At 47.7% G+C, this 23,375-nt stretch overlaps 1 non-coding gene across 1 annotated transcript; it reads right to left on the bottom strand.

The window, feature by feature from the left end:
• Positions 1 to 16,729: 16,729 nt before the first annotated feature.
• Positions 16,730 to 16,802, bottom strand: Trnaa-ggc (transfer RNA alanine (anticodon GGC)). The gene has a single exon. It is a non-coding gene; the product is annotated as a tRNA-Ala (tRNA).
• Positions 16,803 to 23,375: the final 6,573 nt, after the last annotated feature.

The raw sequence follows: 23,375 nt of genomic DNA, 5'->3' as shown, positions 1-23,375 counted from the left end.
ATACGATGGCTTCCCATGGCACGTCCCCCACTTAAGCATTTCTCAGTTGAAGAATGTCTTTTGAGGATCCACTACACACACAACACCAACAGTTAACAAAATTGACGGCGGAGCACTCATAAGAAAGCACCACAACTCAAGGCCAGGTTTTAAACAGCACACGCGTGCAGAATACACAACAAAAAGAAGTTCACAACGTCAGGCTGGCGGTGCGCTGGTTTCTTTTTATGCAATGACTTCAGTGCCAACCCCTTACTCTTCCACATGCACATTTTACAAAGAGGCGATTGGGCTCTTTTGAATCACCGGGTGTGCCCGCTGAAGCGAAGTTTTGCCCTATCAGTGGACTTTTTGCCGAGAGTGGCGGGCTTTAGGTTCCACTTTTTACGGCCCTGCACCTTTCCCTCTTGGTTTTTGCGTTTCGACATTTTTGCCGGGTGAAGCGTTTCCTTTGTAGGTTAATTCTTGGGTGCTTTGTCCCCGTGACTACCTTTATGCTCTGGGCTGCAATCTCAGGGTGTAGGACCTCTCCGTCTCTGAAACAACACTTTTTTGGTATAGAGCGGCGCTCCGGAGGCGGGATGTCTTCCAGACCCGTTTTACGGACACTCTAAACCTCGAGCCTGACAGAAGCCCGAAAAGTCAAGCTCGGAGTCGCCATCTAACCCTTTCCGGAAGTTTCGTTGTCTTGGAGCGAATGAAGCACGGCCTGGGGTTTCGCGGTTACGTCAGGTTCATACGGTTGGCTGGCATCTTGTGCCTTTTCAAAATGCTGCTGAAACTGGTCTTCTATATGTCTCGACAGGTATGACCCTATCATATTTTTCTGTATCATCCTCTCAGTGAAAGGTATTCTTTCCCATCACCTCAAGTTCAGCTAGTCGTAGCCACAGCTGAAAAGTTTCTTTTTCAATTTCCGCACCCGCTCGAACGTGCTCGCCGTGCTCCTTCTTTATTGCCGCAAGGGCTTTTTCATTTTCGGCCATCTTTTTGAGCGATTCTAGCTCTAACACTTGGTCTTCCCATCAGTATTCCTGATCCTCAAACACCCAATGTTCAAGACCATTTCCGCTTAGGCGTAAGCGCTTCCCGAATTCAAAAAGCTGTGCCGTGTCCATGTCGGGATTTAAGGGCATACACAACCAACTAGTCTCGTCCTGTCACGGAAGCCAATTATTATCAGCTTCTTGGACAATATTATTTACAAGAGAGAAACATTGGAAACGACAATATGTTGATATAACCTGAAACCCAAATCAGAATCACACCACGGACAGAGATACACTAAAGAATAAGAGGGAACAATAGACAGCTAGATAACAATCTAGAAACTAGCGAGAATGCGGCAGAGCAAATGGTAAAGAGTTCAAACAACCAAGAAATAGCCACAGTCCGGGAATGAAGGAATAGGACACAGGAAGTGGTTATTTCGGCACAAGTTCGTGGCAGCGTCAAAATTTCCAGGTTGCGTGTCGAGGCTATGGTAGTGCAGTGCACTCCGAGCTCCCGTAATCATCGTGGCGAACGCAGCTCTCTGGAAGCGCCGCTGTCTTTCACCGATGCCCGGCCAGACGACTTCCCTGCGTAGGAGATGTTCTTGAAGTTGCGCTGTGGAGGACCTCTTGGGACACAACGAGGGTCCGCTCGTCCGACTTCCGTGCATCCCGGTCACGCTCCACTCTCTAACTGTCCCGGTCAGTGTTTCTGCTTCGAGCTCGCGTCTCCGTCACCAGCCGTTGTCGCTGGCTGCTTCCGATTCGCTGGTGGCCTGCGTGAGCTTTCTTTCTTTCTTTATTTCGTACCCACAGCGCCTTTTTGGCATTACAGTGGGGGGGAATAACAAAAAGCAATACATCAACTAGTCACATTGACAACCAAAGATCAAAAATGTTTCAGAGGCCGCCAGCCCCTTTTAAGATACATTCGTACACACAAGGAGGAAAATACAACTATAAAAATTAAAGAAAGGATGTGCCATGCCCTTGAAATTTCGGAACTAACGGTTGTCAGTAACAGCACAAATAGTACAGAATATCAGCGAGCTACAATAACTATACAAAGAAAAGGCTGCGGCAAGTCGCTCCCTTGCTTTCCACTCAGTTACTGTCGCACAGGAAATATTACACACTGCATCAACGACAACACGAGGAAGAAATAATTGAAAAGTAAAAGTACAACGCTGCCCTAACATGTCAGGCAACAATGCAGTTCGAGTGTCACGTATACAGACACACACAAAAAAAGAAAAAGATTTTTGTATCACAATACATTCCCAGTGAACAAATCAGTACTAGTTCAAAGCTTTTCACAAACACATGGAAGCGTGAAATGCATCCGCACACTGTTCCGTAACTATGTGCGCTGGTAACTGATTCCATTGGTGTATTGTTTTCGGAAAAAAATGAGTTTGTGAACGCCAATGTGTTGCAGCGAATTTCACGCACCTTGCAGGTGTGATCCATTCGCGCTGACACGTAATGAGGTGCAAAAATGTAATCATCGCGGGAAATGTCAATTTGAGAATAGTATATGAAATGGAATAGTTTTAAGCGAACCATTGCCCTTCGGTCTTCAAGTGTCTCCCATTTCAAAATCTTTTTGTAGTGACTTGCGCTAAACTTTGAGTTCCTAGGAGTCTTACCAATGGCGTACCGGGCTGCAAAGCTTTGTACCCTTTCCAATTTATTTTTGTCGAGAACGGTTGGGGGGGTCGCACATGGTGCAAGCGTATTCTAAGATCGACCTTACGTTAGACTTGTACAGTAATTCGCGCGTTGCCTGTGGAAAATTTCTTGTATTGCGTCGCAAAAAACCCAGAGTCCTACAAGCTTTACGTACGGTGTAGTCGACATGTCGATGCCAGCAAAGCGTTGGAGTGAAGTAAACTCCCAAATATTTATACTCATCTACGAATTGTAGAGGAACGTTTTTTATTGTGTAAGGGTGTTTATTTGGGCTACGCTTTCTTGAGAAGGTAGGGCAGGCAGTTTTCTTTAGATTAAGTTGCATCTCCCATTTTATGCACCAGTCGTCTATATTTTCAGATCGTTTTGCAATATTTCGCGATCATTTTCACAAGTAATTTTTCTGTACAATACTCAATCATCTGCGAACAGTCGTATGCATGAAGTGATGTTATTGCTGATGTCATTTATGTAGAGAAGAAATAATAAAGGACCCAAAACGGACCCTTGGGGAACTCCTGACGTTACATCGGATGTATCTGATGCAGCGCCGTTCACAACCACATACTGACGTCTGTTACTTAAATACTCCGAGATCCAGGAAATTATTTTGGGTTGAATACCATACGTCGTCAATTTTCTAAGCAATAACGTGTGAGGAACCGTGTCGAATGCCTTCTTAAAATCTAGAAAAACACAGTCAACGGATGTACGGTTGTCTAGCGCCTGGGCAATATCGTGAGCTTTTGCCGTGATCGCGAGCGCTCGGCGCCTTACCCGGTGTCGATGACGTTTGCGCCGCGTGCCTTGCGTTTTCTTCGTTGTCGTCTTCTTTCTGCGTGTATCGTTGTGTTGGTCTTTCCTGTCATACGATTTCTTCGCATGACGACGCCTCGTACTTCAGCTTGCACGGACCCATGCTTTGCCTGGTTCGAATTTCGCCGGACGACGAGGAATACGATGGTGACACTCACGGGAACAGTGGTGCCAGTGCGACTGTGCAACATATCGTTCCTTAGACCATGGCGTCACCGGAGACGGCAAGGCGTGTACTTCGACGCATCGATAGCACATGCGCACAGCCAGTGAGACCTTTCCCCGCAATAAATACATTCATGTTTCGGAAATAATTCCTCTTCAAGAAATATAATGCTATAGAGCACCACACGCGAGCCAAATATTGCGATGTGTTAGAGTACCAACACCTGGCACGCCAGCAGAGCCAACGCGGTAAAAATGGTCTCCTTAAAATACCACCATTACATTTATCATGCCACGACGGAAATGGTACGGGAAGAGCATTACGGGTGGGAGGTAAAAATCGAGGACTGTAGTAGCATTGGTGGTAGACGAATATCGTCTTTCAACGACATTTGTAGCGATGCAAGCAGATACGCGGCAATTTTTTATTTCTTTCACATTCAACTACACCGACAAGCTCCCCACCTGATCCTGATTTTTGTGGCCCACAGGGATCGCCGTTTTCTACAAAGCCGCTCGTGGTTGACACACACTTCTGCGCAAGATATGCGTACCGCTGCATTCCCTGCATGTCATGCCACGCGTGCGAACGCCAAGCTACGTGCTAGTATGCAGAAAAATGCCGCCAATGCACGCTGTGAAGCTGGTTGGACTGCGAAGCTGTAAACGATGCCAAGAACGGTTACCCTTTAACCGGCTTTCGTGGTGTCGGTGTCCGAACGCAGCAGCCACTGCGGAAAGAAAACAGAAAGGTCTCGCAAAGGCTGGGGAGCAGGAAGGAACGAGCGGCTATGGTGTAATCTCTGTCACTGCCTTCCCCTCACTCTTGTTTCATGCGTCGCCACCGAATTGCGCCCTCTGGGCCCTTCCCCGCCCAAACGCTGTTTAGTTCGCCGATAATCAAACCGTGTCAACGCCGTTATCATAGATTATGCGGTTTTCGCTTCACACGATGGCTTTGAATGAGCGCTGGGGTAGACACGCCGCTGTGCTCTTTGAGTACACCGTCTGCATCCCCGTCCCCTCTTGTGGGCGCGGCTTAATCAGTAAGACGACGGGCTCTCACTTCGTTCCAGGTTCGCTTCCTGTCAGTGCCATTAAGTTCTTCCATTTAGCCTGGTGTTTTCTGCTGACGCGGACACGAAAAGTTCCTTGGCTGGTTAGAGGTATACTGCTTCGCACAAAATACACGCCTGCTTGGTAGGGCCTTTGACCTTTGGAATGGATTGGGTGTGTCTCCCGCACGTTGCGCCGCGCAATATCGTGCCACCCTGTAGTACGTGGAAAAATGTCGACGATGGATTTTGATGCATGTGGTTTCGTAAACCTCAGTTTTTCCACAAAGCTGCAGGTGACGCCGGCTTAACTGTAGATCTTTTGAAGAAGGGCGGAGATGTGGTACTCTAAAAGCTGGGAGTACTATTTTCCGAATTCTTTAAGACTGCAAACGCCGCCATACACTGAAAAAATGCCAAAATTATTCTGATCCATGAGAGGGAGGTGCCAAAGACCTCAAGAATTGGAGACCCATCAGCACACTCGGTTTTTTTTTGCAAACTGTTTACAAAAGCTATAGATAGCCGAATAGGTGGCAGCCTGGATTTCCAAGAACCCAGGGAGCAGGCTGGGCTTAGGAAACGGTTTTCACTTATGGATCACATCCATCTTCTCAATAATATGACAGAAAAAACCGCAGAATACACTAAACCCCTTTACATGAAATTTATAGACCGTCAGTAAGCGTCTGATTTCGTACACACCGCGTCCGTTTTACAACCACTAAAAGACCAGGGAATAAAGTAAATATACAAAAGACTTCTGGAAGACATATATAAGGAATGGACTGGCAGGATAACCGTTCAAAAGCAAAGCGATAAATTTTTGATCCGAAAGGGATTAAGGCAGGGAGATACCACCTCGCCAAAACTATTCACAGTATGTTTGGAGGGGGTATTTACAAAGCTTGATTGGGAAAACCCGATATACAATAAATGGAGTATACCTGAGCCATTTGAGGTTTCCAAACAACATACTATTGCTGAGTTATAGAGAGAGAGAGAGAGAGAGAGAGAGAGAAATAGAGAGAGAGAGAGAGAGAGAGAGAGAGAGAGAGAGAGAGAGAGAGAGAGAGAGAGAGAGAGAGAGAGAGAGAGTAAACGTGTTTATTGCTAAAAGCAATGGGGAGGAGTCTTCAGCCCAAGACCCCTTGAGCTTTCCCCGCCTCAACAGCCCTCAACACCAGCAGGCGCTAGTCATACTGCAGAACACTTGAAAACAATGCCTGAGAGACTACAACTAGAAAGCGTGGCCGTGGGCCTAACAATAAATAGCAATAAATCTAAAGCAGTGAGGAATAAGTATGCTAGAAACGTCTTCTGCAGGTTAGGAAACGAAACACTTTAAAAAGTTAAAGGATACTAGTACCTCAGAGAGGTAATTAGTGCTGACCTCAAGCACGAGAGAGAAATCCGGCGCAGTATAGGTGTGGGTGGGGGAGCAGTCAGCAGGCACTCCGAAATAATGGAAAATAAGCTGCCTCTGTCACTCAAAAGAAAAATCTACAACCAGTGCATACTGCTGGTTATGACGTATGGAGCTGAAACTTGGCGCCTTAGTCAACTAAAAGGCAAACTTCGGCTCAATGGGCCATGGAACGAATATTATTAGGAGTAACAATCACAGACAGGAAACGAGGTACCTGGATAAGACAACAAAATAGAGTAGAAAATATCCATAGTTCTAATAAAGAAAAAGAAATGTAGTTGGGCTAGCCGGTAGGCAATTAGTATAAGTTTGAATACCAAGCGATCAGTCTATCAGAAGGGGAAGACCAATAATCATATGGGAGATGAAATAAGTAAATTCGGAGGTAAACTGTGGACTGGAGCAGCGGAGGACAGGAGCAGTTGGAGGTAAATGGCAGAGGCCTTCAGACATGAGGATGATGATGGCGATATTCTATCTCCAGTCTACAGGTATGGGAAGCCACAGTTTGCAACTGCCGAGAGTGAGGGCATGTTATTCAACGCCTCGAGATATGGGACTCTTTAGGGAGACCTGTTCTAGGAGCCATTTTCTTTTTAAGTACTACGGCTTTTTTCCTCAATGAGCCATTTAAGTCATTAGCACTAATAAACAACTAAAAAAACAATACTGAAGAATAAAATAGAGCAATAAAAATGAGTGTCTCATTCCATGCTGTTTTTTTCTGTCATTCCTGTTGCAGAACGCAGACTGAAAGAAATTGGACTCCACGGGACCCCCGCCTATGGCCTTTTTCCAGTTGTTCATCAGCATGCTTGGAGCTAATTTGATGGCTGTGGAACTGACGCAGGAATCCAGCCATTCGGACATTATAGGGCGCGCTATTACCCAAACAGTCTGGGAAAAGTGGAGGCCAATTACAGTAGTAGTCATAGCCAATCGAAGGCGTGTGCAGCCGGAGAAGCTTCTCGCAATCAGGGATTTGCTAACTCCGACGGTATACACGGATGGGAGTCCTTCGCAGCTTCATAATTTTTTGCGAAATCAAAGTCCACGTGGTGACCATACAGCAGTGTTGTTTTTCGGTCATACTCCTAAAATTACATTTTTTACAAGCCTAGAACGTGACAGCTACTATCGCCCACATATAACGCTGGTGCATATTGGGCCCAGATGCACAGCTGATGTATCCTGTGCCCATATGCGCCGATTTCGAATTTCATCTGTTGTTGTGAAGGGAGAAAAATGGATGTCATGCCGCTACCAAAAAACGCGACCAGGCAAAGATTGGTGGTCTGGGCTAAGAGAACGCGCTTTTTCGATTTTATGTGGACCAGCAATGTGGCTCTGCAAAAACAGATTGAGCAAAGTGACCTTAGATGCACTTAAAATTCTTAATGCCTCTGTGACATTTGAGTCCGTTGATCGGACTGAAGGTATTCCGTCGGAGAAGATATTCTGGCATGAAGAGCTCTCCGACAAAGATCCGTTATGGTATCGAATATCACCTGATTTATTACGGGGTGACGTTATTTTTTACGGACATCATAGCCTAGCCGACGCGGGAAAACCTGCGGGGAGCACGTTTGCTGCTCAGATTCTATTGTTTGTTTTATGTGTTTCCGTCGCGGTTATCCTCTTTTCTGTTATTTCCGCCGCCATTGCTACTCTGACAACATTTTTCCTCCCTGAACCTACTTCAGGTATTCTTGAGCTTTTCCTTAGTCTGGCAGTGGCAAAGAGCTATCAAGTGAATGATAACCAACTTGCATCTTACGCACGACGGGTGCTCTTTTCCTTCTGGGCTTTGTCTTGTGTGTGCATCGTCGTGTACGTTCAGTCCGCTTTGACTTCTTCGATCATTATTCCCCCCGAAAAAAGCGCAGAGTTTACGTTTGAGGCCTTTTGTAAAGCCATACGGGAAAATGACGTTTGCCTTTGCGGGGATGAAATCGCCTTGAAAAATCTATTGACGGCACCATTAGGAGAAAACGCGGAGAAAGTGCGAAATCATTTGGAAGACCCACGGAGTAGATGCCACACCCAGCTTTCTACAGAAGACTGCGAGGCGAAAGCTGCAAACGCCACACACGTTGCTGTAATGGTAAAGGGTAATACACAAGATACGTGTTCGGTGGGAATTGATGGAAAATTAGTCTTCGGAAATACGATGCTGGGATCGGTGTTTAGAGCCCCGTGCTTGAGAAAGGGATTTCCATATTCAGAACCTTTGAACAGTCTTGTTCAACGGTTGATTGAAACGGGAATTCTGTACAGACCATCGTCTATGCACTCCAAACCATGCAGTCGAGTGCTTGACTCAGAAGAATCTCTGCCTTGGAACGTTCCTTTTATCACAAGCGCGCTTGGGTGCTCGTTAGCGGTCCTCGTCTTTTTGTGCGAGATTGCGCATGGGCGCAAAACGATGATGAGGCTGACAGTCTCTCCGCCTTAAAAAAACCTCGGAAGACGCTGTACGTTGTTGTGTGGGTTGGTTGATGACGCAAGGGGTTCTTGGCCAAATAGCTGCGATTGATGGTGTTGAGATTAGAGCTAATAGTGTGTGCTTTATGTTCATTGTCAAAAAGATGTCTGGAGGACCTTTTTCATTAAAAGCAAGAGATTTATGTAGACGGCGATATTTATAAAGACTGCAGGTTGTGAATTAGAATACAGCTAAAAGTTAAGTGCGATAACCGCGGTGCCCTTTTCACAAGAGACCGGTGTAATCTCCAAGTGCGATATGGAATGGTTTGTAAAAATGGGGCAGTAAATTGTATTTTTAAAACACGATTACAAGCAAAGTTAGGTTTGTCCGCAAGGAAGTAAACTTACTCTATTAGATAGGACGGTGTGTAAAGTTGTGGAAGTGTTCCCGTCTGTCAACGTCATGTTTTTTGCCTTCAACAACACTGTAGAGGACGGAAAGCCGTCGACGAGACCTTACGCACTTTGGGATCTGTGTGCGGTTTAAAAAGTAATATTGCGTGCTGTGGGTGTGTTCTATCCGTAGCCTGCACAGTCTAACTTCGATTAATCTGGTACCCTTGCCTGCTGAAAACATGCAAGATATAGGGGCCACTAACGTGTATATAAGAGCCGAAACTGTTGTAGACAGTATTTCACAATACATTTCGTGGCCTGAATCTTAAGCGTGCCTCCTTTGCTAAATGAAAAGTACCGTATTTTCATAATTCCATCGCGGCCCCGATTCTAACACCCATAAAAATAACGTATGAAAATAACGTATGAAAATTCGAAAAATTGACTTCGCTTCTACCGCGCACATGTAAACGACATGATCGCGTATCTGGCAGAGGTTTTATTCGACGTTCGCAGCTGTGGCATCAAAAATCCGTTGTGCTTTATAAAGTTCATTATCCAGCTCCTGGTGTCATTAAAACTACCGCGGGTACATTTAAAGTGTTCGCTATTTCTGGTGCTGTGACCTGAATTACATCAAACGGGACAGGCAGTTGGTTTACTCGGTGTTAATTTATGAATTGCACGTGGAAGTGCGTGTTATTGATAACGTCCGTGATCAGGGCTGGTGAAGCGTTGCATTTTACGTTAATCGCGCACTCATGTCTCCGGGATGACCAGAGTGCATGATGCTACTGAATGGCCATCGTTGTCAAGTAAAATTATCTTGCGTTTTATGGATGGTTCATAGTTTTCCGTCTACGGGGCCATAATGGCTGAAATGAGGTGATAATTGCAGGACCTGGAATATATGCAACGGAGGGCTAAGGTATGTCTTTACAGGAAGGGGTGCGCCAAGATTTACTCACGTAATGTTGGTGGACGCTTTTGTTTTATTTTGAATTGAATTGGATTTTTGGAGAATTTCATGTCCATGGAAATGCTGCGGAGCTCTTTGAACCCGATTTCGCTTCCGAGCTGAATAATAAAGGGCGCAAAAGTTCGGTGGCTACTTTTAGAGGGAAATGTGTGCGTTAGAATCGTGCAAATACGGCACATCTTCTTCCTTGAGTCATGAAAAAAATTGTTCTAGTGACACTGCAAAATATCAAACGTTTTTATGTACAATAACGTGATTTGTTAATGTAGTGTAAAACGTTTGCACTGGTTCATGAACTGTACCGCCATGGCCGCCGAGCTAATGTTCTAACATGCTCTTTGCAAATCCCGTGACCTTTCATTTGGGAGTGTTGACAAGACGTTGGTGAGACTTACATTATTCTCAATTATAAGCCACATTTGCTGCGCTGCCGTCATACATGGTGCCAGTGCTGTTGCTTTGGCCTTAAAAAGGACGATGGTGGTCGCTGGTGCGTGGCGAGGCATGGTGATTGCGTACCGCTGCACTGTGGAAAGACTCTCAACACAAGCTTCCTAAGGGCAGTGTGACATGCCACCGGAAGAATCGCAATAGCGGGACACAGACGGTAATCGGTGCTGGCGTCTGACTGCACATTTTGTGCTGCCGAGACAGCGAGCAGGTGCTGGTGGGAATGCGCGCTTGAGCTTGGCTGCCGCTCCCATGTCGCGCTGCAGAAAGAACACGTTTTTGTTGCTCATGTGGCGTTGTTTCGAATTTCAGGGACATTGTGCTGTCATTTGCGCCGCTATTATGGGGAGGAAAAAGAGGAGATGGATTCTGTGTCGTCTCTGGATAGAAAAAGTGGATCGATGATATGAACCCGCAATAGCGTATTGACAGTTTTGCGTTTTCGGTAATTTCCCACGTGTGTTTAGAGACGTCAGTAATGCTTACACATTTGTGGCAACTGTGCGCCATTTTTGATGCACCTAGTCAAGCAGCTCGCAAACCTATTCTCTCAGCTGACTTCTTGGTTAACTCAAAAAGTAGCTTGTTGGATGGTGCAATCCTGGTTCGATTTTGTAGCATTCTCTGGTTTTCACACATTTACGAGCAATAAAAGCAGTAATAAAAGCTGTAAGGTGTACGATTTTCAGAAGTTTAATGTTCGCATGAGCCCGATTGCCTCATAAAAATGTCCCGCACTGAAGGTCAAAGACACCTACTCGAAAACCTGAAGCAGTCTTTCGTTCACCGGAGTGCACAACTAAAATGGTATTTTTTCTCTTGAAAACAGAGAAATCGAATCTGGGTGATTGCAGGGCTGTCATCACTTATTAGGCGGGTGGGTTTTATTGACTCATTAGGGTTACTCTTTGGCACTACAGGAGTTAAATACTTCGAATGATTCTTCACTCATAATCAGATTCACTTTCCGTCCGCGCTGTGCTTACAGCATCGAAAAAGATTCCACTCTTCGACGGAAATTTAGACCTCTCATCCTGCTTCATTTGACTGAAATCAACTTTCTTTTGGTTCCTGGACATGCGGGGATTTCTCTAAACGAAACTGCGGCTCTAGCACGGATAGCGCTGTCTGGGCCCGTCGTACAGGTCATTCAGTCAACAATCATTAACTGCGGCGGCAAGATATCGTAGAATGTTGAAACTCCTAGACTAACTGGAATCAGCTTTAGTATCATAGGAGATTTTCAACACCCTAAATCTTTCTCCATACCGGAATGGTGTCTTTGACGTAAGTTTTGAATCCTTTTAACCGACATGAGCTCTTGTGCACCGCAAATAAAGTTTTATCTTCACAGGTTTCTTCTGAGGCAATCACCCCTATGCAGCTACCGCACTCAAAATGAGTTCGTCAAGCATTACTTGTTCGTCTGTTAACGTTTTTCAAGGATGTGTCACCCGTTCCTTGAGGTGCAGCTACACAGCCTGCCGATTGCCTTATGTGTGCGTGCTTACTGGCCTTTAATTCCGCTCTTCTGAGGCAGGGTTTGGACGCCGGGATGTGTTCTGTGTCTTTCTGAGCGTTTTAGGAAACTCTAATCGGTTTCCACTGGGAACCTATGAAAATCATTTGCCCGCGGCGCTGTTTAAGCTTGAGCTCGGTCCGGTCCGGTGGCGTCAGCAAAAAAATACCGAGATGACAACTCCTCCGGCACGAGGCGCACGGCACCACCTTCGCGCAGCTGCGCAGGCGGATCCGAGCCTTGCCTTTGGTATGGCGTCACTGCGCCGACGCGCCGACTTCAGCGCGCACCGGCACTTCTCAACCTTGGAGATCACTCTTCCCAGCATTCGTGGCGTGAGTTCCCGGGTGCTTTTGCCTTGCCAGGTCATGTGCGGTCTTGCCTGAAGCGGTAACTAAGAACAGCTCGTGCTTCAGAGGCAGAGTTTTTCAAAGCAGTTGTCGCTGCTTCTAGCACGTGCTAACGCGGCCCACTTTGGGAGAGATGTGAAAGCTTGTGGACAAAACGATCCGGGCCTGCGATCCGGTAAAAACGATCCGGGCAAGGAGAACTGTCAGCGGAAAGTTCGGAAATCCATGTGAGCTGCACCCGCAGGGTCTGTCACGTAGGTAGAGATGGGGTGACAGAAGAGCGTTACTACGGAAGACAAGGAAGCACGGCACAAAGGCAGTAATGGCACGCCCAAATAAATATTTGGCTTTAGGGGAACCCGTGCAGGGAATCTCCTGGCCCTGCGGTCCTTCCCGCACTGACCCGTCAACGAGTACCTCTCACATGAATGTCAGGGTAGCAGGCGCGCGTTCTCGTGACTAATCTGCAGTGTTCAAAGCGCCCGTTCTCTTTTTTTTTTATTTTCGTTACCCCCTCACTGGCAGCCATGTGCTGGCAGCGTGGTCAGCCTCGAACTTCCTTGCCCCTTTTCGTAGAAAGCCATTATCATGGCCTCCGCGATCGGCTGCCGGCTGCGCGCCGTGGCTCTGGCCGTCGGATTCGGCCGGAGAGAGCGTAATTTCGAAGGGGCCGTTTCGCCCTTTTCCGCCGCACCGCTGCGCACGGAGCCGATGGTTGAAATCAACTGCCGTCTGTGCTGCGGCGGTCCGCGAAATAGCTTTTGACAGCCTTGGCGTTCCGCATGACAAAAATAAACGGCCTTAGCTGCTTTTAGGAATCGAAAGTAATATTACAGCACCTGGTGATGCATTTACGTCAGCTACGGTGGCGAATAGAGGGGTTAATTTCACATGCGCTGCACCGCACTACGCTCCACGGAACCGACTGCCTTTCCGATAAGACTGCCGTTGCGAAATTTCTCACGTTTAAATGATGTTCAGCTCATAAAAAGCTATTTTTTTTCTTATACGGCCGTACGGGCTTAATGCAGTTGTGTACAGCCAAGGCTAGTAAGTTGAGACAACAGGTGGCCGCTATCTTTTCTGGCATTCGAATCAATCTTTATTTGACATAATGCTAGGAGACTAAAAAACGCTGGAAGCGAATTATGTTGAGTGATTCCTGGGCGGCATTGTAATCTCCGTGGTACATCGGCGTTATGCTATTACATTTTCGATTTCAGCGGCAACAAACAAAAAAGTTTAACTTTGATGTATCCCGTTTTTATTTCGTTCTTAAAGGTATTTCGGTGCCTACTGGGAAGCGCAATAATCACTGTGATTGGTATGAATATCTAAACTATAAGAACCTTTCGTTAGTGACCTTTCGTTGCATATATTGAGGATCACATAGCTTAAAATGCATTTGTATTCCTGCAAGTAACAAGAGTGTCTCTGTGAGTAATTTTAGAGGTGAACTGTTGCAGGCTAGGTTCCGATCAATAGCGTTGAGCGTCGACAGAGTGCGTAGGAAAAAAGTCGCGTTGACAGCATATATCTTGCGGCAAAGCCAACTTTCTGGCGTTTGCTCTGTAAAAGTAGATCTAATCTCGGCCCTAAGAAAATCACAAAGGAATTGGTCGCCAGGGCGGTTTCATCATTACGGTGTGCTTCATTTATTTGTCATAATTAGTCTACAGTGACCTTATAAACGTTAAAGAATTCTGCTCTGCTCTACATGGCCCCGCGGGGAGTGTATGGTACCAAAAACGGCTGCAACTTTTGTTTTATGAAAACTATCGCGAAACAAATATGGCAATTAGCAGCGGAAACAACTCGACCACTACGCCAGGTTTTATCTGCTTTTCACCATTCCGTAGTTCACAGCGGAAGTTGAAATTTCTGTCTACTGTTCCAACACCTACATGAGGAAAATGGACAACTCCATGGTTGTCCGCTAGAATAAACTCTAGACACTCCAAGTTTCATTAAGCCAATTAACTAAGCAGTATGCATTCAATCGCAAGTTACAAACCACGTGTTTGTTTCATGCACTTCTTCGATTGCACCCTGCTGGTCCGCTGGTCAGCCTTCACAGAGAGGAACGGCAATAAACTTTTTTTCCAATATACCCAGTACCTTTACTCACAAATGTAGTATCTCAATGCGTGTGCCTGTCACAAGCAGAAAACATGTCAGTGCGATGAAAAAATTCGTATATATGCTTATAATATCAATTTGCATTGCAGTGGCCTCGGTGTTAACGTTTCGTGCGCGATGGGGCTTGGTCAGTGACCGTTGCAACAACATAGTACCGTAACCGCAAACTTGTTCATCACCACAAATAACTATTTATAATAACCCTATACATAACCTCCGAGAGAGTACTGGGTACCGCTCCGTACGCTCGCTCCACGCTTGAAACATAGTCAACCTTTCGTTGATCGCTGGCACGCCTTTGCTTCAGTTAAATAAGTTTCTCTGAGCAGCTGAGGCAAGCCGACTTCATAAAATCATTGTCAGGTCTCTTAATTCATCAAAACTAACACCCGCAGGGTAGTTAAGAGAAATTACGACAGCGAAGACACCCAGCCGCACAATCTCCGCCAAGATAATCAGAGGAGTCGGTGCGAGCGGCCGAACCATCGGCCAACACCGTCTCCTCGCGGCACGTTGCGGAGTGAGCCGCATTACATTTTTTTGCTGGGGGACGCACCGAATGGGACGGCCGGAGCAACGGCGCGCCGCCGGCAGCCGATCGCGGATGCCATGGCCATTATTGTGTGGACTTACGAACCCACCACGAGGTGTCCAAAGGGACGAAAAAACAAAAAAGAAAACGTGCAGCGCTAAGCAGAAAACTGCGGGGCGCCCTTCTGTTTCTTTTGCCCGAGGCGCCTGCCAAGAATGGCGTACCGGCAGCCCGCGCATGCGCAGATCGCAACTGGAAAAAGGTCCATTGCTATTTGGAATATGATCTTGCATGAATGCTCTTCGAGAACTTCGTGTGGCACTGTATATCTCCCTTTTTGTATGTGTTATTTAGCCTTATGTCCACTTCTTTTTTCGGTACTTATGTGATCTAGCCTAAATTGGCGTTACTTTGCATTGTCCTTGCATTCCATGACCTTGCATTTCTGCGTCCGCCTCGTGGACGGCTGACACGTTTTACGCAGAAAACGTTTCCGCGATTTTCCTTCATGTGAAACCACGTGCCGTTTGGGGCTTTCTTCGAACCTTTCATCCCCGCATTCCCCGCTGCGGTTCCTGGGCCCCTCCTGCTATTAAACCCCCTCGCTTCTCTCGATCCTCCTCTTCCTTCCTTCCTTTTTTTGTGTGTGTCTGTGTGTGTGTGTGTGTTGTGCGTGTGTGTTAACGCTTGCACTGGGCGCCGGTAATTAACTGTGGGCTCTCCCACCCTTTTCTCCTAACGAGTCAATTTTTTGTCAAGAAACGAGCAGCAAACGAGCACCTCCTTTGTCCCTCACTTTCTTGCCTTCACGGGGTGACTTCAATGCCATGCAACGCTCTCCTGTTATCCTATAGCCTCGCCCGTATTGATTACGCCCCCTTTCCCCTCTGTTCGCAAGCACTACTCCAACGCGTCTCACACACCCCTTTGTGTTCTGGGGCTTGGTATGCTTCTGTGTCGCGTAGAGCCTACGTTTTTCTTGATACATCTTCTTGCCCTGCCCACAACGAAAATTTATTTAAACCGAACTGATATGCACTATTTGTATCTTTGAAAAAGGCCGGCCCTCGGTCGGAAGGTTAGAATAAATATTGTTAGGTTTTTCAATTTCGCTTCTGTATCACACACACACACCCAATTATATATATTTATATATATATATATATATATATATATATATATAGATATATATAGATATATATATATATAGGAAACGAGGGCCTCGTTGAAATAAGACAGAAATAAGAATTGGCAGTTAACAAAACCTCGGAAAGCAAAGGGGAGGATGTAGTAGGTCAAGATAAAGAATTTGGAAAATAAGAAAGTTGAGAAAAAATGCCCGCCAGGTGAGATCCGAACCCACGACCTCCATAATACCGGTCTGGTGCGATGTCCACTACGCTACCGGCGGGGCTACTTTAGCCTCCACTGTCTGGGGTTTTATGTTCAGGTGTTTTTGTTTCCTACGCTTGGGGGTGGTAGCCAACGCCACTAGGACTACTCGGGGTGAAGGGGACCTTCTTTTTAACCCCCGGGCCGTGACTCCAGCGCCTACGACATGTCAAGAGTGGTCGACCAGCGTTGAACCCTCTTAAGCTCCCTATGGCACCAAGACTGCCAGAACCGAGGCCCTCGCTATGCATGTAGCAAATCAGAATAGGAAATGAGGGGCTCGTTGAAATAAGACAGAAATAAGAATTGGCAGTCAAGAAAACCTCGGAAAGCAAAGGGGAGGATGTAGTAGGTCAAGATAAAGAATTTGGAAAATAAGAAAGTTGAGAAAAAATGCCCGCCAGGTGGGATCCGAACCCACGATCTCCAGAACGCCGATCTGGTGCGATGACCACTACGCTACCGGCAGGGCTACTTTAGCCTCCAATTTCTTGGGTATTTATGTTCAGGTGTTTTTGTTTCCTACGGTTGGGGGTGGTAGCCAGCGCCACTCGGACTACTCAGGGGTGAAGGGGACCTTCTTTTTAACCCCCGGGCCGTGACTCCAGCGTCTACGATATGTCAAGAGTGGTCGACCAGCGTTGAACCCTCTTAAGCTCCCTATGGCACGAAGACTGCCAGAACCGAGGCCCTCAAGCCAATCAAGGAGTCGCGCACGGTCATCATCGCCTTCGAGGGGTAAAAGGTGCCCAATTATGTTCGGTATGGTAACGCACTGGTTAGGTTCACGCTTTACCGCAAGCACAAAGATGTTTGTTATGCGTGTGGAAAATTTGGACATCGCGCTTACGTCTGCCCCTCACTGGAAGAAGCCCTTTGCAGGGGCTGCGGTTCACCCAATCACCAGGAACTCCATGAATGTAGGCCCAAGTGTTAACTGTGTGGAGATGAGCATATTACGGCGGGCAAGGAGTGCAAGCAGCGGTTCCGTACCCCATATGTCGTCCGCCGCCGTCGTTTTGAGCGAGCTTTGGTGGATACAAAGGCTGAGGAAGAAGAGAAGGGAGGCTTCAGGTACGATGAAATCCAGTTTTCGTCGCTGGGCAAGGACAGGAGCGTGGGCGTCGACGTTCCAGATCGAGATCAAGGGGACCAGGAAGAGCATCTCGCCGCCGCTCCGGCGGCCGGACTGGGAGAAGACCGGCGTCTAAGGTGCGCTTCGGACTGGACAGACAGTTGGGAACTGGGACTGTGCGTGGCCCCAAGGGGACTCAGGGGCTGGGTGTGCGCAAGAGTGGTGTGTTGCATGGTCTACAAGGCAAGGGCTACGGTGGAGTGGCCAGTGATACTGCGTGGGTGGAGCGGGAAGGTGCCCGAATGGAGATGCCTAGTGTGGTAAGGCCAGAACATGGTAAGAATGAGGAGAGATTCAAGAGGTTAGAGCAAGAAAACGCAGAGTTGAGAGAAATGGTGAGGTTACTTATGGCAGAAATATCGGCCCTTAAGGGTGCGGCAGTCCCTGCACCGGCCGATGGTGCAGTGCTTGAGCCCGTAGAGAGCATCGATGTTGCTGGTGGGTCTGGTGGTGGGTGGGTCGCGCCCCTCAAAAAGGAAGGCATTGACCCATGAGGCGGAGCCCGTGCCGAGGAAGTTGAGGTCTGAGGTTAAGGAGATGGTGTCGGGTGTTATGGATAGTATTAAACAGGTCAACAACGGTCTCGCGCTGCTGAATAAGCTTCTCACTGAGTCGCTCGCCTCGATCGATGGAAGTTTCCCGGAGATGCGATGTAGAATAGAGGCGTTGGAGAACAGGTGCAATCTGAATGTCTCTCACGCCCCGAGGTCGAGATCTCAGTCCCCAGGTTCTCCGACAGGAAAGTCTCAGGTTCAGCAAGGTGGCTCGCAGCAACAGCTTCAACATGGCGCGGCGAAATGAGAATTTTTGTGTATGGCAATGGAACTGTAGAGGGTATGCTCGTAAAAGGGCGCCTCTACAGCAGTATATTCGCACGTGTGAGGGTAGGCCGCAGGCTATCCTATTGCAGGAGACAATGACATAAGAAGTTTTTCTGACGGGCTACCGAGCCGTCTTCGGCGGATCTAAAGCTAGGGGGATTTGCATTATGCTGGATAACAAACTGAATCAGGTGTTGCATAACCTTAAGATATCTTTCAGTTCCCTGGAATATGTCATGATTGAGGTGATTCTGAACCGGGAGAACAAGGGAAGCGTGTTCATTTTTGAATGTACAGTGCCCTGAGGGATAGGGCGCCGAGGTTCAAGCTGCTTCTTCAGAAGGCTTTTAAGTCTCCGGGAACCACCCCCTGATCGTGGCCGGGGATTTTAATGCTCCGTATCACGTGTGGGGGTACAAGCATGGCACGGCCAAAGGAAGGGACCTCTGGCAGAACGCTGCAGAGTTCGACCTTACGCTGGTCACCAACCCTGCCTTTCCGACGCGCATAGGGACGCCTTCGTGTAGGGACACCACCCCTTACCTCTGCTTTGCAAAGAACGCTACGAGGCCTAGTTGGTGCAATCTTGCCGGGGACCTTGGGAGTGATCATTATATTAGCCAAGTCGCTTTTGAGGTTGAGGGTAGGCGGCCGAGGGAGTTGACCTTTATAGACTGTGATAAGTTTCGGGTGCCACGGGTTTTAGTGATTGGTGCGTCCTGACGTCATCCAAGAAAAATTGTGGAAGGGGGCGTATCGAACCTGGGTATTTATTCTCATGCGCGCAGGAGCGCATATCCCTGTTCACTCAATCAAACCTTATGAAAATATCTGTACATAAAGTTTCTCTCTTCGCCCTACTCGGTCCCAGTGTTTTCCGCAACTCCGGATCAACAAACGCCATCACCGGTCACGCTACCAGATCCACAACACTGGTGGCCGCGGTAAAATGTAACCGTAAGCATGTCTCTTAACTTCCCGGAGGAAATGACCCTCGATTTTACTGAACTAGGGCCGTGTCGAGCAGAGAGGATGCCTCCCTGGGTCATCGAAGAAATGGTCGAAAAGGTAGACCTAGACCCTAACTAGAAGTGTGACTTGAGACAACTTGTTCAGGAATTTGAGGACCGGTTTTCCGACAAACCCGGTAGAACCTCATTCATGGTTCACAATATAGAGTTAACCTCGTCCCAACCCGTTAGCTCTAAGCGTTACCGTGTGCCGCCGCGTCAACAGAGTATCATGTAAGCGGAAATAAAGTGCATGCTTGAGCTTGACGTAATCAAAGCATGCGAGAGTGATTACACTTCACCGTTAATCTTGGTGAAAGTTTCCAGCAAGGACCGCCAACCTTATATAGATTACCGGAAAGTCCACCTAATCACCAGGGATCAAACGTACCCGATACCTCACATTGAGGAACAGATCGAGAGGGTGAGCGAGGCCCGATTCATTTCAACCTTAACGGAGCTATGAAGAGAAGACACAAGTTTGGTTCATTCGATAGATTGCCTCGTTAGAACCATACTTACATGACTTATAACGCCAACTGCACTCAAATAAACTACATAATTAGGAGAAAGGCGAATGGCCATGCGACCGACCAGCTCATTTCCCGCAACAGAACCTATGATGTCGCATTACAATGCCCGGCGATTGGCGGAGGCCGGCAAAAGCAACCGCAACTTAGGCACGGCTTACAAGTTTGCAGAGTGAGCTATATGCCCGTTAAACATACTGCACATTCCTTTTATGACATTAAGAACGGTGGACTAAACGGTTGAAGTTGCGAAAAAACACGCAAACGTGTACGCCAATACGTACGAAACTACCGGTGGCCGAGCTCGACAGCTCGACAATTCGTTGCTCCTCTCCCGAGGAGCAACGAATTTTCGAATTCGTTGCTCCTCGGGGCCAACGAACCGTTCCAGCACGCATAGCCGCGACCTTGCTTGCTATCTTAATCCCTTGACAGGAGGTTGGCCGTCATATCACCAACCAGCAAAGGTAAAAATAGAAATGAGGGGAGTAAGGAACAGCAAGCAGCGACGAGATAGTGCCAGTCGTCACAGAAGTTTCGGAATGATGTTGGATTGGTGCTGTCATTACGAGCTCGTTTCCAGTTTACAACCACTGAAAACTTCAGTTCGTTCGAGTACTTTACAATGAAATTTCGTTCATGCGTCCTGAAATGCCTATGTAGTACGGGCAAATTGTCAAGGGAGTGCGAAATCCCCGCCGGTGAAGAGATCTCCTTTCATCTGCTGCCCAACGACGAACCTCGGCGAAGCAAGTGGCTACGTTTTGTGAGCTTTGAAAACGGAGGAGAAAGAGAGCTAAAGGAAGTACGAGTGTGCTTGCTTCATTTCAGACGAAGTGTGGATAAGGCAGGGACCCTTACGTTACCTCACTCCTGGGACATGCCACCGCTCGTCGCCGACTTCGTCAAATCGCCGTCAAAGCGCTCTGAGCTTGGAAAAAAATTACCGTACACACCGCGCAGTGACGCTCGTGTCTTTCTGGTCGGAGCAGAGAGCTCGCGCGAATGGCTTTCCATACACGACACCGGCCAACTGGCATAAGCGACACTGATACAGAAATTGAACAATTATTAACCGCAATAAAAATGCGGCGCATACGTACCAGTCTGCATTCGTCCATCGCGATAGGGCTGACGAGGCAGCGTGCCGATGGCTGGGCGTTCGTCTGTTGTGGGTATCGCGGAATGGTCGCTTTCTGGTCCATCCGTGTATCCCACAACTCCTGCCGCTCGTGCACTTAAAAGCATTGAGCGTTCAAGTGGTGTGAGGTTGTTAAATGCAACCCCGAGCTCCTCGGCGAGAGTTTTATTGTCTTGATCAGGCAATTCCATGACTAGTGATGCGGGTGCACTTGGTTTTACTAGAATTTTTAAAAGGGCCGCCATCTAGTTGTCAGCAGGAGTTCCGGTTCCTGTCTGACTCCCGCGTGTGGGCGCTATATGGAGTCGACATACTAAGTTTCGGTTTCATGGACCGGCTCGTATGACGCCATTGTTCAAGTCAAGAAATGTGAAATTTAGCGGGAGACTTAAAATTTTGGCTTAAATTGCTTATTTCTCAGTGAATAAAACATCATTTGCTTCCGGGAAAGCGCTTGGGGTACTATGAAATACCTAATCTTTCGAATAAAACAAACTGTTGTTTTCTCTTCATGGCTCCTTTAAGCTTAGTTAGAGGCTATAGGCAGGTGCAAGAGCAGGCTAGCAGGTATGCCGCATTCATATCTCCTCTTGGAACGTTCCGACCGAAAGTCTTGAGCTTCGGGTTGAAGAATACACCCTATCGTTTTTCTGGCCTCATGGACAAGGTGTTTAAGGGAATGGAGAGGCTTGCGCTACCCAATCTAGACGACGTAGCGATATTCCCTCGGACAAGCACTGAACACGTAGAACATCTTCGCGCCGCCCTAAACAGGCTGAGGGAAGCAGGCCTCACGGTGACGGCTTCGAAGTGCCAATTAGTCCAGGCAGAGGTGACCTACCTAGGCCATGTGATTGTTCCGCGGCCCCGAGGGTATTCCGAGGTCAAGGTAGCTGCGATTCGCGATTCTCCTCAACCCCGTACTAAGACCAACATCCGCTCCTTTTTGGACACAGCAGGCTGCTGCCAGCGATACATCACAGGTATTCTGAGGTAGCCAGCCCCCTCCCTCACTGACGACCTTCGGAAAACTGAGCCCCTTACGATAAAATGGGATGAGAAGAAGGAGCACGCTTTCAATGATTTGAAAAGAGCGCTGACGAGCCAGCCGGTACTTGCAGCCCCTGACTACAACAAACCTTTTGTCATTCAGTGCGACGCTAGTGATCGAGGCATGGGGGTGGTATTGTGCCAGAAAGGGGAGACGGGAGACGAGCACCCCGTGCTTTACGCCACTCAGAAGCTGACAGTGCGCGAGGAAACATACAGCGCCTCCTAAAACGAATGCGCGTGCTTCGTGTGGACAGTTCAAAAGATAGCTTGCTACATCGCCGGCTCGCATTTCCTTATTGAAACAGACCACTGCCCCCTCACATGGTTGCAGACAATGTCCGCTAAGAACGGCCGCCTGCTGCACTGGAGCCTCGCTTTGCAGCAGTACTCATTTGAGGTCCGTAACAAAAAGGGGACGCTCAAAGGCGACGCTGATGACCTAAGCCGCTGCCCTTAGTGTATAAATGGCCTCGAGGAATATGGTTTAATTTGTTTAAATGCAGAGCATTTCAGTAACTCACGATGTCACCCGCGTTGACGTCCGTAGTCGTAGTCCGCACCCCTCCCCCTACACTATATAAAAAAATACTAAAATACTATCCGGCACCTGGTTTCGATCCCTCGACCCTGCGGGCGGAACGCAATGTACATGGTGCTCTACCCACTGCGCCACAAAGCCTTTTTTTCTTTCTTTATTGCCGGTCTTCGACAGTGCAACGCAACATAAAGGTACTACAGAAAACACACAATCTACAAAAAGGCCGCCATGCCATGGTGGACTGGCGTTGTCATTTAAAATTCCCTAAGCATGGCGAGGGGTTCCACCCTTGGCAACCACTGAGGAACAGAAAACTTCGCTCTCTGAATTTCAATGAACTTGGAAACAGTTTCGCGGAAATATTGTCGCGTCGGCCGCGCGTCTACATCACAGTTGAGCCATGCCATGCGCGACCGCCAAATACTGTGCAGGCCCAACAACATGACGAGATCGTACGGCACCCCATCCTCTCTCTCGATACATAAAAACCGTATTCCATGTGGGTTCAGTGGAAAGTCCTTTCGCAGTGTCCTTTGGAGGACATCCCATAGAAACACTGTTGCCCAACAATGGAGAAAGACATGCTCCACCGTTTCCGGTTGTTTGCAAATAGAGCAGTCAGTTCCCCATGGCATAGAAATCCCCTTACCCTCCATCCATGTTGCAACTGAAAGCGTGCCCGTGTGTGGTTTAAAGAAGAAAGACTTCGCTCCTGGTGATACTTCCATTCGCTTAACCCTTTTTAGAACATCTTGTCCTGGGCCTGCACAGTATAAAACTCTATAAATTGGTACAGGTATGACCACATCGCATA

Source organism: Haemaphysalis longicornis, unplaced genomic scaffold (assembly GCF_048455015.1).
Source record: "Haemaphysalis longicornis isolate Haplotype H1 unplaced genomic scaffold, Haemaphysalis longicornis Haplotype H1 scaffold_3, whole genome shotgun sequence".
Classification (NCBI taxonomy): Eukaryota; Metazoa; Arthropoda; class Arachnida; order Ixodida; family Ixodidae; genus Haemaphysalis; species Haemaphysalis longicornis.
Note: the sequence above shows the minus strand (reverse complement) of the source record. Positions and strands in the feature narration are given on the sequence as shown.